Below are 19,163 nucleotides of genomic sequence, written 5' to 3' on the forward strand. Positions count from 1 at the left end.
CGCTGGAGGTTGATAAAAGGGCTGAGAGACTTGCCAAAAGACATCGTCGGGATGAAATAAATAATCTTTTAAATCAAACAGCACTAGGGAAAGGACAAGATGAAGTTTGTGACATAAACAATCATCCTACTGGGCAATCAATAAAGTAAATATCCTTTAATTTTTTGTGTAGCTAATATTTGATCCACTTTTTTTATGAATAGCTCTCAAGACGAAGTTGAAGGTCTGAAGAGAATCATTGAAAATCTAAAAAAGGAGAACAAAAATTGGGAAAAAAAATATATTGAAGTATTAGAGGAAAAAACGTCACTGGAAGAAAAAATTAATAAACTGGAGAAAGCTCAACCCAAAAAAATTCAAAGAAAAATTGAAACGTTGCTGAGCAAGTGTTTTACACCTGGACAAATAAAATTACTTGCTAGTCCAAATGCGAAAAAAATTCATTGGTGTTCTGATGATATTGCATCGGCAATCTCTCTAAGAAGTATAAGTCCTAAAGGTTACCGCTTTTTACGAGCCAATAATTATCCTTTACCAGGATTTACAACTTTAAGGGATTGGGCTAAATGTTTGAACTTGGACCAAGGGATTTTAGCTGATATTATTCGACTAATAAAAAGCAAGTCAGTAGGAATGACAGAACTACCAAGACTGACAGTCCTAACATTTGATGAAATCTACATATCTAATAAAATTTGTATTGATAGAACTATGCAACAGAAACTTGGTTCACACAGATCCTGTCAAACAGTTATGGCTAGGGGTTTGGTTGGTCAATGGAAGCAACCAATTTATTACCAGTTTGACCAAAACATGACAAAAAATATTTTGTTTGAAATAATAGCTGCACTTTATTCTGCGGGATTTATTGTCGTTGCAATTACTAGTGACATGGGTACAGGTAATATGGGTCTTTGGTCTCAACTCAATATTGGTTATGATAAACGGTGTTCATTCAATCATCCAAGTGACGATTCTTTGCAAATATTTGTGTTTGCGGATGCACCCCATTTACTAAAACTTCTTAGAAATCATCTAGTAGATCAGGGATTCTTCTTTCCTAATGGAAAAGTAGTTAACAAGACATGCTTTGAAGAACTCATTTCAGTTTCCCAATCGGAACTTACTATAGCATATAAGATAAGCCCATACCATCTAGATTTGAAAGGAACGGAAAGGCAGAAAGTTCGGCCCGCTGCTCAATTGTTATCTAATCAGGTATCCAAAGCTATTCAGTGGTGTGGCCAGAACAATATTCTTAAGAACACCAGTTGGGAGGAAACCTCTACATTTACAAAATTAGTAAACGATTGGTTCGATTTATTTAATTCAAGATTAAAGTTTGGAGTGCATCCTGGAACTAATGCTTTTGGCACGGATTTGGAAAATCAAACTTTATTACTGGACAACGTTACAAGTTCTATTAAATCGATGAGAGTTGGAAAACATAAAAATTTTATTCCGTTTCAAAAAGGAATTTTATTGAATAACGCTGCATTAGTGCAACTATACAAATATTTACACTCCAAATATATGATCGAGTATATATTAACATATCGTTTGAATCAAGATATACTTGAAAACTTCTTTTCCTATATTAGAGGAATGGGAGGATCAAATGATCATCCAACTCCATTAGACATAAAATATAGGTTAAGATGGTATATTTTAGGCAAGCACTCGGCTTCAGTTTTCACTGAAAACAGAAATGTCGAAGAAAATACTCGTGAAAGCTGCCTGATTAAACCAATGAGTGCGGATAATGACGTTTGCTTTTCTCAGTCTGTGTTAAGAACTTTTTTGAAAAACATACCAGATGTTAATGAAACGTGTGAAGAAGAAAATACAATTTTACGTGCATTTGACAACTCTCAAATAGATGTGACTTCTGTTGATCAGAGAAATGACTCTAATTCAAAAATTTTGTCTTCTAATAACATTATTAGCTATGAAGGCTTAAAATATGTAGCAGGTTATATTGCACATAGGTTTAGGGATAAATATCAGAATTTGGGAGTTCAAACTCAACATTTATTCTTTGATCACACTGCACCGGATTGGCTGCAATTTATTTCAAAAGGGCATTTAATGTATCCAAGTTCTGATCTTCTTAAAGCAGCAACAACGATGGAAACTGAATTTCATATTTTCCATGGAGATTCCCTGAATAACGAAACTTTAATATTTAACAAATTAGCCAACAAAACAATTGAAAAAATACCAGATATAAATATTCCATATGAAGTCATTCTCTGTCTAGCTCGAACTAGAACTTACATACGACTGAAAGAGTTAAACAGAAAAGTCCATTTTATAAATAATCAGCGAAAATTAAACCGAAAAATGTCTAAATTTACAAACGCAAAAAAATAATGTAAAATGACTTTATGTTTAACATTTTAATAAGAACATTTTTACATAATAGTTGCCAGAATTTTTAATTTGTACCTTACTTTGTTTTAATGTATATATTTTTATGGGTATCTTATAATGTAACCATATATTAATATAAAATAGAAAAACAATAAATTTTACATTTAGTAGTTACAGTCATTCTACTTCACACAGTTTTATTCGCTTTTATGTAAGTTGTCAAATTTACATATCCATCTAATTGCGACTGCTCAGTTTGCAATGGATTAACACGGTCGTTTCAAGCAGGTCTTTTGTATCTTGTGATCAGCAAATGACAAAAAACAGTACATATTGTAGTCTATTAAAGTTATAAAATAAAGGATTTGCAGTAAAATATTGATATACGTTCTTTTTCATATTTTAAACAGGTACGCACCGTGGTTGCTTATGATTGTTTCTGCAGGGTTGCTCCGAATCTGACGTCACACGGCCGAGAAAGACAGAGCTAGTCATGCGCACCACCACAACATTATACTCACACCACGGTATGTGGTATATTTGTTGATAAAAAATCAAAAAATTCATCAATCATAATTTCTTCTTTCGAAAATACACACGATTTTTTCAGTTTGTATGCTGCATTTTGACGCTTTAAGAAAGAAATCAATTTGAAATATTTTGTAATATCAATGTTTTCCATTAATGAAATTATAGAGCGTAACATCGAATAAAACTGACCATACCTGACTTCTGTGTTTTTGATTGATTCTGAAACTAGACTAACAACACATTTTCTGAGATCCCAGCGACCTGCTTTTTTGAACACCAGTCTTTGTACTCTTCATCTAAACACTTTTGGCTTTTCCGGCAATAACTTTTCTTCCAGATTTTGCACCTCGTCCCTTAGTTCTGAAGGCGTTTAATCTCGATCACGTTTTTTCTGCATTATTAAGAAAATTTGTGAAATACTACTGTCATTAAATTGTTTAAATGTGAAACAACAGTAGCGTTACTTTACCAGCGAATGATATAAATTTTTGTGAACTTAACATTTTGCGTCAAAAATTGAAGGTTCATAATAAATTAATGTGCCGTCAGCTCGCGGAAAGTTGCTTAATTAGCTTTAGGATTATGTCAATTAATATATGTATTAGGGTAGGAAACACCAGTTAAGGACTCAGATGTTCTTTTTAAGTAGAATAAATCATTGTTTTCTTTACTGGCTGGTAGCGCGTTCTATTTAAGCCAGACAAGTTTCTAGTTCTGTATCAAGAGTTTGAGTCAAGCGAGCCGCCGTTGGGTCCACATCGAAGAAACCAGAGTCAAACAACAGCAGCGTTCCAGTTGCGAGTTTCCGCTAGCGTCGTTGTGATACTCTTGGTTTTCAGCGCAGTATCACAATCAATCTAGATCACCAGTCGGTCACGCCGTCTCCTAGAGCAAATGGGCAATGAGAAAAACAGCTGTCGAGCCACATCCGTAAGGTAGGGTTCAGCAGGTTTCACGACCACCATGGCGAGACAAGCAAGCAGAACCGTTGAATTATTTCAGGAGTCAATGAAAGAATTAGAGGAGCCTTTAGTGCGCTCGGTGAGGTCGATGCTTTCGACCATCGTCCTGCCGGTGCAGCAGAACGCCACGGAGGTGAAACCTCGTAAAAAAGCAAAGAAGGGAAAAAACCCAAACGACTGGTGGAAAGGCGCCTAAAAGGGCACCGAGTCACCTGTCGCCGAAGCCATCGAGATCCCAGTGACCTCATCGGCAGAGGAGAGAAAAACTCCAGAAATGGAGATTGTAATCGTCGAGGGCTAACGACGTCCTATCACGCCTGCCGTCCGGCTCTGAGGACGACAGAGACGGCTTCATCAAGGTCGCGAGACGCAAGTCTTGCAAACGGCCGAAGCCCGCGACGTCTGATTCGGAGTCGATGACAGACGACGACGTCAGCGGAAAGGAAGCGCGGCCGAACGCGAAAACGGAAGAAAAACTGTGAACCCCTCCACTAAAACGGAGTAGCAGTTTTCGGGACAAGAATACACAGAATAACGCGGACGTACCCCAAGGTTCGCTGCTTTCGCCACTCCTGTTCGCGATCTTCATAATCTCACGCTTCATAATCAACCCATGCCCAAACTCAAATCTATTAGATACCCCGGTGTTACCGTTTCCCAACCTTGCTCTTTACTCGCTGACCTTGAACTCACCCTTAAAAAGTTTCGCAACCGAGCCAATCTCCTACACCTAATCCGCGGCCGCATCCGTAGCTGCAACACAAAAGCTCTACTACACACCTACAAATCCTTCATCCGCCCTGTTATAGAATACCGAGCCCCTCTCTATGCTTCCCTCTCCCGACGAGCTCTTAACAGAATCTAAGCATGCGAACGAAAAATCCTGAATATTTAAATTAGACTATAAATACCCCTCCACGCATGTCCACCCTATCGCTAAAACTCCCTCTATCAGTTCGAGACTAACACAACTTCAACAAAAATATATCCACCGCACGCTAAACTCCACTAACACAATAGCGATTCAAACCCTTCATACTTCTCACAAATACCCAAGCTGTCGATAACCGTCCACTTAACCGCATCCCCAAAAACCCAAAACTAAGTATAAACACCTCCCAACAGCCAACTATACCGGAATCTACGCGAAGCCCGTTTGATAAATCCCCCCCCCCCCCCCCACATCCATATCTATAGTTTAATTTTAATTCTAATTTTAAGTCAAATACGTTTGTAATATTAATATAATTATTAGTTTTTAAAAATGTATTGTAAATATCTTAAGAACTCTATAACTTGTGCTGAAATGGCCCTAAGCCTCAGCTGCACCCTGAAAGGTAACATTGTAAATAGCCTAATTACACCCTGTAAACCTAAAATCATCGACCCGACAGGATGTCTGTCAGCACCCGATCCAAGTCGCGCCGCCACACAGTGACCATTGAGTCGAAATCGCCGCCCAAACCCCAGAACACTCCTCCCCTGCTCCCACAGTAACCACCGAAGCCACCATGACCTCGACATCCTCCTCCTCCTCGTCAGCCTCCATTCCAGCGGTGAAACTCAAAAATATCCCGCAAAATTCGCCCAGAAAAAAACCATTTACCTCATCACCCAGCTCAACATCCGAGGGATTCACACCCTCGTTGTAAACCCCAACAAGAGCGACCTTCTCCTCATCCCCATCAAAAATTGAAGGCAGCCACCGACAGCAACATTGAACTAATCCCTCTAAACCACCCCAAAATGCCCCGACACCCCTCCGAGAAAAAAACACTTGTCTTCACTATTGTGATCAAATCTGTCCATCTAGGCAATAATGAGCACGACATTAGGACCAAACTAGACCGCCCCAACCTTCCCTTTAACCTAATTTGCCGTATCAAGTCCAAAAAAAAACCAATTTACGTCCCTTGTTAAACCAAAGAATCACTCCTTTCCAGAGCCGACCAGCCGACCTGCCACCCAAGAGGCCATCGAGGTAATCATCCTCGCGGACGAAGTCGAGGCAGATTCCCAACGATGTAGATAGACGAGTTCCACCCAGGACACGAAGAAACCATACGAGCCATCAAGCAACAAATTTTTAGGGCGACCAGACACAGATTCTTATGTCCTTGTAAAATTTAACAAAAATGTATTTTATATTGGAAAGGTCTTAGAAGTGTTCAAGGATGAAAAGGAATTTGAAATTAGCTTTTTACGAAGAGGTGAAAAAAACATAAATTTTTTTGTGTTTCCCAATCGTCCGGACATATCTTCCATAACGGATGATGACATAAAATATGTTTTACCAACACCAAGAAGTGTCGGTGCTACCAAAAGACAGAATCGATTTCTGGATTTTAGCATCAGTTTTGATAATCTAGATGTTCGTTGAAATAAAATTATTTTTTACTTTTATTTTTTAAGAATTGTTAAATTTATCAAAATAAACAAATATATTACTGTTCAGTTTGTTGTGTAATTTCAATAAACTATTGTCTCAGAGAGGCCCAGGTAATGGGTCACTTTGATACAAAATGAGGATTTTTTTTAAAAATCAGAGATTTTTATTTTAATAACTCAGGCTCAAAGTTGTTTCATAAATGAAGACGATATGAGTCGCCATAAGCACTGCAGGTAACAGACACTTACAGTATTGATTAAAATTTTGTTTACGACAACAAGATTGAAAATCGTCTCAAAGTGGCCCATCCTCTCCTACTAAGTGCAAAAAAAATCCGAACACCTTGAAAACGTCGATATTTTTAAATGAAATTTTATACACGAATTGGTTATTGTATAAGTAAGAAATGATGAACATATGAAGACAATTTGAAGAACTTGTACGTCTTTTTAATTGTTGTTACCCTGATTTGAGGTCTAGCAAGCTGGGGCTGTTCAGTCAAATTTTGACGTTTTTCGCTATTCGCTTTCGACAATTCAAATTCCTTAAACAGCCATTAACATGCCCCCAGTGCGAAAACGTCTTCAGTATTCACAATTAAGTAATTTTGATAGGGGTCGAATAGTAGGCATGCGTGAAGCAGGATTGTCCTTTAGAGAAATTGCACTTCGTGTTAACAGAACTGTGTCTACAGTGACGGAATGTTGGCAGGCGTGGAGTCAAGACGGTAGAGGACACAGAGCTGAAGGATCCGGGCGACCAAGAGCTACCACTGAGCGCCAAGACCGTCGTCTGCGTTTGTTAGTGTTAATGAGTTGATGTTGATGAGAATGAAATTTTAAGAGTGTTAATTTTATATTCAATTATCTTTAAAAAAAAAGGAACAGTTGCCATGTAATAAGAAAATTAGATAAATAAAAATGATTAAAAAAGTCAATTTCCAATTTTCTCAAGCAAAGAAGTAAAAGTAAAACCCGAAATCACAACAGTTAGCTCTAAAAGACCGAAAGTCTACAACACATGGCCTCCTAGATCTCCTGACCTCTCGCCCATTGAGCATGTATGGGATATGATGGGCCGACGTTTAAACTCATCTTCAACGACCACCAAAAACTTTAAACGACCTGAAGCGTGAAGTACAAGTTGCTTGGGATGGATTAAATCAGGATGACATTGATCGACTCATTAGGTCCATGCCAAAGCATGTAAACGAATGCCTCAATAACAGGGCGCTCCAACCATTACTAGCTTAGGTGTTGACCATTTACTAGTAGTAAGTAGTAAACTGTAAACCCAAAAGATTTTCGAAAAATTATTATTCTATCCAGGTGTGCGTATTTTTTTTTGCACTTAGTATATTTTCACTTCATTCAAAATAAATCTTTACTTGTAATTGTTAGTTCGTTGAGGGTGGAAGTGCACTAAAATATGTATAACAAATTTCTAATTACACTAGTTATTCTCCTAACTACTTTGAAAATAAGCAGAAGCGAAAATGCAGTTGTCACACAAACTAAAGTGCAGGTTTTAAATTACACTTGTCCACTTGCTGAAGCCAAATTTCTATTGTATGAAGTCTATAAAAGCAGAGTGGTTTTACATGAATACCCAGCGTTTTATTTTGAAGGAGAAAAGTTTGCTCTATGGGGATGCTGTGAGCCAGAACCCCGCATACTACTGGGATAATATGTTAAAAGGAAATGTACATTTTACATGGCAAGGTGGTTATGAAGTTGCCAAGTGGGAACACCTGGTGCAACTTTATGAACTCGATGTAGATATAAAAGAGTACAATGGCCAAAGTGACCGAAACAAGAATGACTACCGGATACTGAATCGTTTGACATATACCCAGAGAAAATAAAAAAAATGAAGGTGGCAAATGCTGCAAGTACTTTCACAAAAAGTCTTGGCAACAGTGCGTATGTTTTCAACACATGGTAAGCATGAATACAGCAACTTCTCAGTAAATAAAATTTAATACGAATTTTTCTTTTGTATATTAATAGGTAATGGTTCGCTTCCAATGGAGGCTGTAGGAATTGCCAATTTTTTACTGTTTGTGGACCGCTTTTTTGATAGCGTCAGTGGTTTAGTAATTCAACCGAAGAGGGGGAAAATGTGGAGATGTGCTGTTCAACGAAACCCGCCTCATGAAAAATGTCATCGGGGGGATACACAACTTCGTTATTAGTGGCCAATATGTATGGTAGTGAGAACATTAAGCCATTACTAATTGGAAAGAGTGCAAAACCTCGTTGTTTTCGAGGGATCGACTGGCTTCCTGTGGATTATAAATCAAATTCAAAAGCCTGGATGACCAGTGCAATGTTTGAGGAATGGTTTATAACATTGGATAGAAAATTTATTAGAGCAGCAAAAAGAAAGGTGCTAATATTTATTGACAATTTTCCATCACATCCTCCAGATTTGAAAACCGATTTAACATCAATTGAACTTAAATTTTTCCCTCCAAATATAAGATCAAAACTACAACTACTTGACTAGGGAATTATAAAAAATTTAAAATCATTATCGACGAACAATTTTAATGGAAATTATAAACGTCATGGAAAGAGATAAACAAATACCAAAATTGAACTTGCTAGATTGTGTTACTGAAATATCCAAGTCTTGGCAACTAGATGTGAAGAAACAAACAAAAAAAAATCAAAGATGTGAGCTTAGAAATCATAGGAAAAGGGCAGCCGCATTTTACCGAATTAGTAAATGAAACCCTGCCGTTATCTCGTACTTTCTGTTTCGATCTTCAACAGGTTCAGCCTTTATCACGAACATTATGCACAACAAATCAGTCAACTTGAGAATTACAGAATTCATATGGGCATATTATTATTATTGACCAGTTCTGAAAGTGTGCAGAAGAAATGCAAATGGCAATAAGTCCTCTTTTAATTCTTGATTCAAAATTTCACAGAAAAAATGTCGATTCGGCGGCTATACGCAGACCTTCATACAGACAATTACGCATTCTACCATTTTTCCCAGTATTGAGTAAATTGCAGATTGAGTTATGCTCCAAATGAGCCATCAGGATTTCCTTTGATAATTTTTTTTTAATCATGGAGTACATATAAACAGAGCCCAGGCAAACAATAATTGTAATGCTCATCAGAATATAATACAGCAGCTATTGTTACTACTGCTCCCATAAAGGAGTATTCCAACAAGCCGGGAAAATTAGTAAATTATTTTCCACATTTTTTCTTCTTTTTGCACACATTGTCCATCACGATGATGAAATAGATGACCAACTGGAAACGAAAGGTAGAGTCAATACAATTGCCAATCTTTGCCATGACAAGAATAAGCATATACAGCTTAAATGAAATCATCCTAAAAAATATAGAAACTATATGATAATAAGCTGTAAAATCTTCAATCACTTTTTAGTTAGTGTAGTATTACAAACTATATTTTTTAGGTTCAAAGCCAGTTGAAAATTTGTGATAAGACTGATAAGAAGATATGTGACTTTATGCGGAGGAAATAACCTGCATATAGAACGTAAATTAGTTAAGAGATAGCTTTGGAAAACTTCTGATAGAATGCAACAGAAAAGTCGGTTCTTGAGGTTTTATTCATAGTTTCAACAGCTTAATAAATTTGCATAGAGAATGAATTGCAGCAAAATAATATACACATATTAAGAACTCGTTTCCACAAGTCAGCGACCGTCCGACTCTCTCAAGATCGAACAAGCTCCTTACAAATTATGTCAGGATCACTTAGAAGTATTTTTGCAACAATTAGGCAACGACGTAGTCACAACAATAATTCATCCCCTACCAATTCAAAACTGTCTGTAAAAAATGGTGATTGTCGGTTTTTTGGTAGCAGTGGTGCAAGAGTATCTGATAACGATGTGTCAGTGCAAAACATTTGGTAATCTCTCGCCCTATAAAGAACATCATTCGAAAAATAATTATTTAATTAATAACAATCATGAAAACAATCTTGTACTTTTAAGGACTGTGGAAAGTAATCTAAATATAGTTACATTTCAGTTTAATTTTCCATCCAATATTATACAAAATTAGTGTTTTTGCGAACCTCATTGTAGATACAGGTGCAGAAATTTCACTAATAAAACGTAGTAAAATTCGATCTAGTTGTCAAATACAGAGTTATAACATCAAAGAACTTAGAGGTATCAGCAACAACTCAGTTTTTACTACGGGAACATGCATTTTCTCTATAGAAAAAAACAATAATCTGAAAATCATGAGTTTCATATCATTCCTGATACTTTTTCAATTAAAAATGACGAAATTTTGGGCAACGGTTTTATTAAAATAAATAAAACATTGATTAACTTTATCTCAAACATCTTATCAATTGATGGGAATGCATCCTTCTCACACTAATTTAGTCATTGTACCAAAAAATTCGGAAGTTTTCACAATAGTAAAAAATAATCTTCAATTTGGTGATGGCATGTACAAAAATATTAACTCGCAAGACAATAATAATAGTGTAGTGATTAGTTCATGCATTACTACATCAAAAAATTACAGATGTTTAGTGTCTATTTTAAATATGTCCGACAAGGATGTAATCATGGAACAACCAACAATTTATCTCACGTTAATCAGTCCATAAAATATTTTTTGTCTAAATATTAACAGTAATTTGCAACACACGTCAAACCCAGTTAACAGCACTGACATACATAGCATCGTTCTTTCAAAATTGAGAATGTCAACGTAGAACAGCTAGTCAGAGAAAAAAGTTTTTAAAATCACAGCGGAAGTGGCATTACATGAAATGATTAGAGCAGGCAAAGAGGAACATGGATTAGCCATTGAAGCTGGTGAAATTGGCAGTGATGGAATTCCATTAATAACCGTATTTGTTAGTGGGGCTTGGAGTAAAAGATAGTACAAGTCAAATTATAACGCATTATCGGGTATTGGTTGCATTACTCCGGGGCTACAACAAGAAAAATTGTATACAAACATTGGAGTGAGAAACAAGTTCTGTTCAGTTTGTAACAAATTTAAAATAAAGTAATAACACTTCATAAATGTTTTAAAAATTCAGAGGGTATATCGACAGCCATAGAAGCTAAACATAATTTTAGGCCTATTCAAAAATATTGTGAAGACATACAATCTGAAATACGTTAAAATTATTGGAGACGGTGATAGCAGTGTTTATAAGAAAGTAAGAGATACGACCCCAACTGTTTTATTCACAAGATAGAATGCCGTAACCACGTATTACAAAATTTTTGTGATAATAAGAGAGGTTTCAAAATTGCCTAGTACAGATATACATATTATATGTAACTTCTTGAACAAAATATTTTGAAATTTATATTAGAGGATCATTCTAAATGTGGAAATTATTTTTGTAAACAAAGTGGACGAGGAAGTTCGTCAGTTTTGTCTAATGTATTTTCAAATTCTACGTTGTATGAAAAATTTTATGCCGCTTTGAACAGTCACAAATTTGTCATTTAGTTTCTTTCTTGATGTGGACAACAATGCCGCAGAGGCTTATAATGCCATAATTAATAAATTTATTAGTGGTAACAGAATCACCTTTTCACTAAAAGATTAATATCGGGGAAAATGTTATGCAGCTGCAATTATAGTGGCAATACAAACAGAACATATGTTTTAGAATTGATGAAAAAATGTATGAGATGCATAAAAAAGAAACGTACTTTAAAAGGAAAACAGCGCACACAAAATGCATTTCTGATTATGGACATGTATCTAACGAAGCAACTGAAATACCTGATATGTCACAAACGCAGTTAGAAACAGCGCAAAAATAAGCGCTTTACTATTATTTCATACTGTGTGAAATTCCAATACCTTAAACCACCTATATACCAAAAATCCCAATAAACAACGAACAGCTGATCTGAAACCAAAAATGGCAAAGCAAAATCACACGACTAAACAGAAGCAAAGTCAACAAATAGAGACACCCCAAATTAAGAAAGCAGACACGGATGATTCTCAGAACGAAAGTAGAATGAAATGCGAAAACACAAACAAAATCATCACAGAAGGTACCTCAAGTTGTTGGAACGAACACCCAGTTCCCCTCGATAAAGGTAGCCCCAAAGAAAGCCTTCTTATATTTTTCGAGATTAGCCCCTGGAACCACAGCTGCAGAAGTCTGTGGACTACTTAAACCAAAATTCTCCGAGACAACATGTCAAGAACTTGATAGTAAACATCCTGAATTGGATGCATATGTAGATTTTGTATACTTTCAGGTATTGAACTCAGGTTACCAATCGAGAAAAGAAAAAAAAGAAGGAAAAATACTTTTAGGTACATGTATCTGTATTAGTATTATATTAGGGCACAAGTTTGTTAGTAAAGTTTAGTTTATTGTTAATTTAATATCTGTTTGAAATTTTTTTATGTAAATAAAGTTCCCTTTCCATTTATACATCAGCTATATTTTACCCCTACTTCCTGTTAAGGGATGTCAGTATCACTTGCAATAATACATGGTCTGAAAATGTAAGTACTCTACTTCAATTTAGTTTCATTTTATAGAAAAACAAATTAAAATGCAAGTGCGATTAAAATTCAGTTATCAATTAAACTATTGCAAATCTATCGTTTACGCTACTTTACAATAGTACATAAATTTTATATAATAACTCAAATTACATTCGACTATATATTTTATATGGCATCACTATATGACAAAATGTTGTCAAGATAACTTTATATTTTCCCGCCACAGCCAAAAAGAGCCCATTTCAAAATGGAGTCAGACGTTCAAGTTAAAAAAAAAATTGAATTAGAATAACAGAGACAGAAGAATGTTACCTCTGCAATCACCAGCGAGATAGAGAAAGAGAGTTTACTTATTGTATAAATAGATATACTGTGGTAATATAGTAGGGCAATTTAATTCGAAAATTACAAAAATTTATAAGAGGTAAAAAAATAAATTATGCGAAAGGAAGATCCTATCAATCACGACGCTATTTTGCTGCAATTAGTCATAATACGAAAAGACATCACCATCTTATTCATAAAAATCTCGTAGATAAAAGTCCGACAAAAATCAAAAGTACATTTAAATTAAAAAGATTAACAAAACCCAACCGGCAGTTAGAGTATAAAAAAAATTACTTCTATACCACAAATAAAAAAAAATTATGAAAGATCCTGACTGGCGTATTCTGCCAACAACCCGACATGGATATAGATTTATTCGAGAAAGAAAAAGAAGTGTTTCTGTTCTGTCGATCCCTCCACAATGTAATTGCTGTGGTGATGGAAGCAGATGAAGAGAATGGCAATTACACACTTGGAACAAAGGATGGAATATTACAACAATTATATGTGCGATCTCAATTTGAGCCCTGTTTAAATTTGGATTTTCTGCATATTATTGATATTCCAACTGTACCAATTTCCCTTAGAAAAGCAGCTATAATAGGCATCTTGCACGTTTTTGAGTAAAGCCCGAAAATAATTCAGCAAAACTCATAAAACAAGGGTATTGTTGTAAAAAGTGCATGTGATTATTCATAGTATAGCAATAAATTATTAAAAATTAATATTGAAATCACGCGCACGTTTGGGCGTGTGACGTCATAAGACATACATCGTTGCCAAGTCGATGATGTTTCCCTATTAATATAGGGACTTTTTGTGGTCGGCTGTACTGTCAAGTACTACTTAACCTAACAATGATTATTTATCCGTATGAACGCCTTCCTAGCGAGATTACAAAATCGGTACCTGAAGACTGGGGCATCGCCTGCAGCGACACAAGATGGATGAAAAAAGAAATCTTTTATGAATACATAGGAAACATTTTTTATCCATATTAAAACAAAACAATATTCAGTTTCCTGTGATTTTATACGTAGACGGCCACACAACGCATCTTGACAGAAAGTTAAGTGAGTTGTGTACCACATTAGAAATAATATTAATTTCCCTATACCCCAATGCGACACGACTACTTCAACCTGCTGACGTTTCGGCATTTAAGCCTTTAAAAGATGGATGGAAAAGAGGACTATTAAATTGGAGAAGAGATCATCCAACAGAAGAATTAACAAAAATTCATTTTGCTTCTTTATTAAAAAGTGTCATCGATGCTTCTGTTCGACCAGGGATTGTAATCAACGGCTTTAGAAGTTGTGGCCTTTATCCGTTTAATCCGAATGCCGTTGATTATACCAAGTGCCTTGGGAAAAAAAGACGACTAATGTAGATCATCAAACCGAAGATGTTGAAATTCCAGTTTTATTAGATTACCAAAAGTTTAAACACACCGTTGGACAGGAAAGAATTGCAATTTTTGAGAAAGCAAATTCTAATCTGACAGGTCACTACAACGATGACTTTATTGTCATTTATCAACTGTGGAAAGAATATCAAATGACGAATCAAAGGACTCAAGTGAACGAGGAAGAAAATACAACCTTACCTAAACCATCAGAAGTAGAATCAGAATTGGTTAGTGAAAAGGAAGCAGACAACGCAATTTTGTTTGACTTACTAAATTTACCAATTGATTTCAATCTAACTGCAAATGAAGAAGCTCTTAACGTGGATTTAAAGGTCTATGCAAATAAACCCGAAGAACAAGTTACCTCAAATGAATTCAGTTCAACTAGCGTACGCCCAAGCATTTTATCTACTGCTGATGAAAACTGGAACTACCTTCAATCTGTACAACTTCGTTTCTGCGACCGACACTAAAAACAAAGAAGAAATAAATTGTACCAGCAAAGTGCAAGATACAGTTCAGCATAATAAAATGGAGAGTATTCTAAAGGTCAGTTTACATTATGGGATTTTTCTTAGGATTTCCTTAAGAAAGTTCTTATGATAATTCCTAAGCAAAAATTCAGTTGTTTACACTATGTGATTTTTCTTAAGAAAACACTCCCAAGCGAAATCCTAAGCAATTTCTTAACCATTCATAGGCCGTCCCAAGGAATACGACGATACACATTTCTTGAGAATTGCTTGGGAATTTTGACCAGAAACTTTTAAATTTGGCGCTATAATATAGTAATTTTCACCGGTTTGCGATATATATTTGAGGTTACCTACACCGGTTCGTCAACATTGTCAGCTGATTCGTTATTTGTTCGCTGTGTTCATTCGTTTATCTACATCACGTTGTTTGTTTGCTCGGTTTGTTCTTAAATTTATTTTAAAAGAAGTTATTATATTGGCATAATGGAAAATCAGGTAAAACCATTGTAAAATATGTAGGTATATATAATTTATAATACATATGTACATTTTAGGTGGAATGGTCGCGTGCTATGACTGAAAAATTAATAGCGATGTATGAACAGAATCCTTGCCTGTACAATACAAAGCATAAATTTTACAGCAATAAACATGCTAGACACGACGCCCTGTGTAAAATTTGGGAGGAACTAAAGGATTTGTGTCCACAACTGACAGTGGAGGAAGTAAAAAAAAAAATTATAAAGGTGCGCTCACAGTTCACCCATGAACAAGCGAAAATCAATAAAAAAAAATGGGGAAGTCTGGCGACAGCGCTGATAAAATGGAAGACTTCGACAATTGTAAGGCGTAGTGGTATGAACCCCTGCTGTTCCTAGGAAAATTTATTAAGGGACGCAAAGGAAAGAGCACTTTAGACAGTGATAAAGGGAAGAGCATTTTGGACAGTGATAAGGTAACTTCTCTTCAATAACATAATGATATATAAAGTAAAATTTCTGTGTTGTAGTACTCCCAGGCTAGCAGCACCAGCACGAAGTCTGATGAAATCTTTGAAAGTGAACCTCTGTCACCAGTCCAAAGTCCACCACTAAAAAAAAAGAAAATTGAGGTGCCTCCGATTGATGAGGCAATAGAGAAAACGCTTCAAGCTATTAATAGCTTCGATAGCAAGCCTCACGAGGATCAGCATTCAGCATATGGCAAGTTTGTTGCTAATTCTCTTCGGGAAATTGAGGACGAAGAACTATTAAATGAAGCAACCCATGAGATAAATGAAATTTTATATCAAATTAAGAAACAGTTTATTGCACGGCGAAGGGCTGGTATTATTATGGAAACACAGTTCCCGTAAAAAAGTAGTTTGTATTTTATAAATATAATTACAATAAAACTGACAAAAATTAAATTTTTTAATTGCTTCCCATTGCCATGGTACAAAGCCAATCTCATTGAAATATCTAGCAAATTATTTTCTATTGTAGTAGAAAATCTATTGATTGGAGTAATCATAATATTATAACGACACTTAAAAGTTAAATTTTTTTATTGCTTCCCATTGCCATGAAACGAATCCTGTTTCATTAAAATAAGTGGTAAATTTCTTGCGTATTTCAATTGCTTCATTTGCAGGTTTTTTTGACACTTTTTCAAGGTCAGTCATAAATATATTGTTTCTCCATTCACCCTCATTTATTGTCACTGTATTTGTGTCTTCTACATCTATTCCTGTCATACATCTTTTACCTTCTTTTGCTTTTATGTAGTTGTGCAAAGCACAGCATGCCAAGACAACACCCTGAACTTTTTCCACACTTAAATTAATATCTTTTTGCAGAACTTGAAACCTATTGGCTAAAATACCAAAAGCATTTTCAACTACTCTTCGAGCACGACTTAATCTATAGTTAAATATTTTTTCATTTGCATTTGATCTCTGTCCTGAAGGCTTCATTATTCTCTTTGAAAGCCTAAATGCATCATCAGACACAATAACATAATATGGTACTTTAATGTCACTGTTAGGCAAATAGTCATCATCTGGAAAATTTAATGTATTATTTTCTATAGCAGGACACAAAGTGCTGTTGTTATAGACTCCTCCGTCACTGATGCGTCCATTGCATCCAACATCGACGTAAATAAAATTGTATTCAGCATCAACAAGAGCCAACAAGACTATGCTGTGAAAGCCCTTGTAGTTAAAGTAAAATGAGCCGTCTTTCTTTGTAGCACTTCATAGATCGCATTTAATGTCTCTGGAATAAATAGTGACAGAGAGGGCACAGAAATTCTAAATGCATAATGTAAACTTTTAAAACTCTCCCCAGTAGCAAGGTATCTGAGAGTAACTAATAACCGAGTCCGAGGTGCTATACATTCTCTGAAACTAGTATTAGTTTTATGTATCTTTGGCCCAACTTTTAATAACAGGTTCTCAAAAGTAATTGTTGACATCCGAGTAAAATTTTTAAAACTTGCTTTGTCTTCTATAGCTAGTTCGTTAAACACCAAATTGGATAATCCACGTCCAATATTGCGTCTTTCTAGCCACTTTCGAGTCCATAACCTTCGTTGGCGTTTTTTGGTGGTATTATTCCTTTTGTACAACAATAACGTAAGCAAATGCAACAAATAATATTGCACGCGTTGTAATGATCGACTTGTCTCCATTGTAGCACCTACAAGATTATAGTAATAAATAAAACTAATGATTGTGTTGTTGTAAACGAGATATACTTACATACATGTACTTTATGTGTTCTCAGGTACAGTTGTCACGTTGTCACCTCTTTATAGGTTAGAAAATTTTAGATTTAAGGTTAAATGTCAAAACCAACCCTAACAAAAATCACAAGTAATTTCACAACAATGTAAACCCCAAAACTCGAATATTGCTCATAGTGTTCATTCCTAAGCAATCACAAGAAAATCATAATGAATTTGCTGAAGCAAGCTCCTAAGAAAAATCCCATAATGTAAACTGACCTTAACACAGTCATTCGAAGAAAACTTATTCTGGCCGAAAACTCCAGAAAGGAAAAACAAAAGAAATGTGGAACGAATGCCTTACGTTTTAACTTCAACTGGTTGGAAAAACTTAAAAGATAAGAAGGAACAAGAAAAGGGATCTAAAATAGAAGAAAAAAACAACAGGAAACGTGCTAGAGAACTTAAAAAAGCGCTTAAAGATGATGTTCAAAACAAGAAGAAAAACAAACTAGAAACAAAAGTAAAAAAACAAGTGCAAAAACTAAACAACCGCGAAAAAACCAGAACATTGAAACAAATATTTCTGACAGACAAGAGAAAATCATCGTAGAAACAAAAACAATCAACGAAGAGAAGAAGTTTGAAAAACCTAAAGTTAATATCATATCATGGGTTTCAATTCCTCAGCAAATTAATCTTGTCGAAATATCTCCAGTTGAGCGATGCAAAAAGCACCTGTTTTTAGTCAAAAACCTCAATTTTGCTGATAAAATTAGCGTTTATAGAGATGGTGTCAAATGTAGAACTTGTACGAGAACGTTTCATGTAAACTGCTTAAAGAAAAAAGATCCAGGTCTAGATTTAATGTTGGACTATTTGTGTAACACTTGTTTAATAAAAAGCAATAAATTATTTGTATTATTATTTTTCCAAATTACGTAATTAGTGATTTTATGTGTGCCTACAGTGTCATTATTTCTGATATGTTTTCAAAAATACGGTGCCAATAACTGTAAAAAAGTGTGCCAATAACTGTAGTAATCTGGCCAATAACCGTACATATTCAAAGATTTATGTTCACAAATAAAAATAGTGTTAATTGCTCAAAGTATGACAAAACGGCTATATGCGTTTGAACGAAGCAAGTTTCAGCTACTTGTTAATACCTATAAGTTCTAAGAAATTTGTTCGTATAAAAAAATATGGCTAATAATTCACCCACAAATCCTTAAAGGGCCAATAACTGTACCGCTTACCCTAATTTACATATTGAATGTGAAACGAGTTTTTCAGTTGGAGGCTGATATTGGCGGTGGAAAATTCAAGGAAGTCGCAAACGAATGAAGACAGATGCTGTACCAACGTTAAACAAAAGAAGTAAATTGAGTAGAGTAATCAAGAAAACCTTCCTGATGAGCCCCTCTCTCAACTTAGAAATATATACAAATAGCAACGTATTGATTATACCCAAAA

This window comes from Zophobas morio, unplaced genomic scaffold (genome assembly GCF_036711695.1).
Source record: "Zophobas morio isolate AGI-343-1 ecotype UQ-CSIRO unplaced genomic scaffold, CSIRO_AGI_Zmor_V1 ptg000016l, whole genome shotgun sequence".
Lineage (NCBI taxonomy): Eukaryota > Metazoa > Arthropoda > Insecta > Coleoptera > Tenebrionidae > Zophobas > Zophobas morio.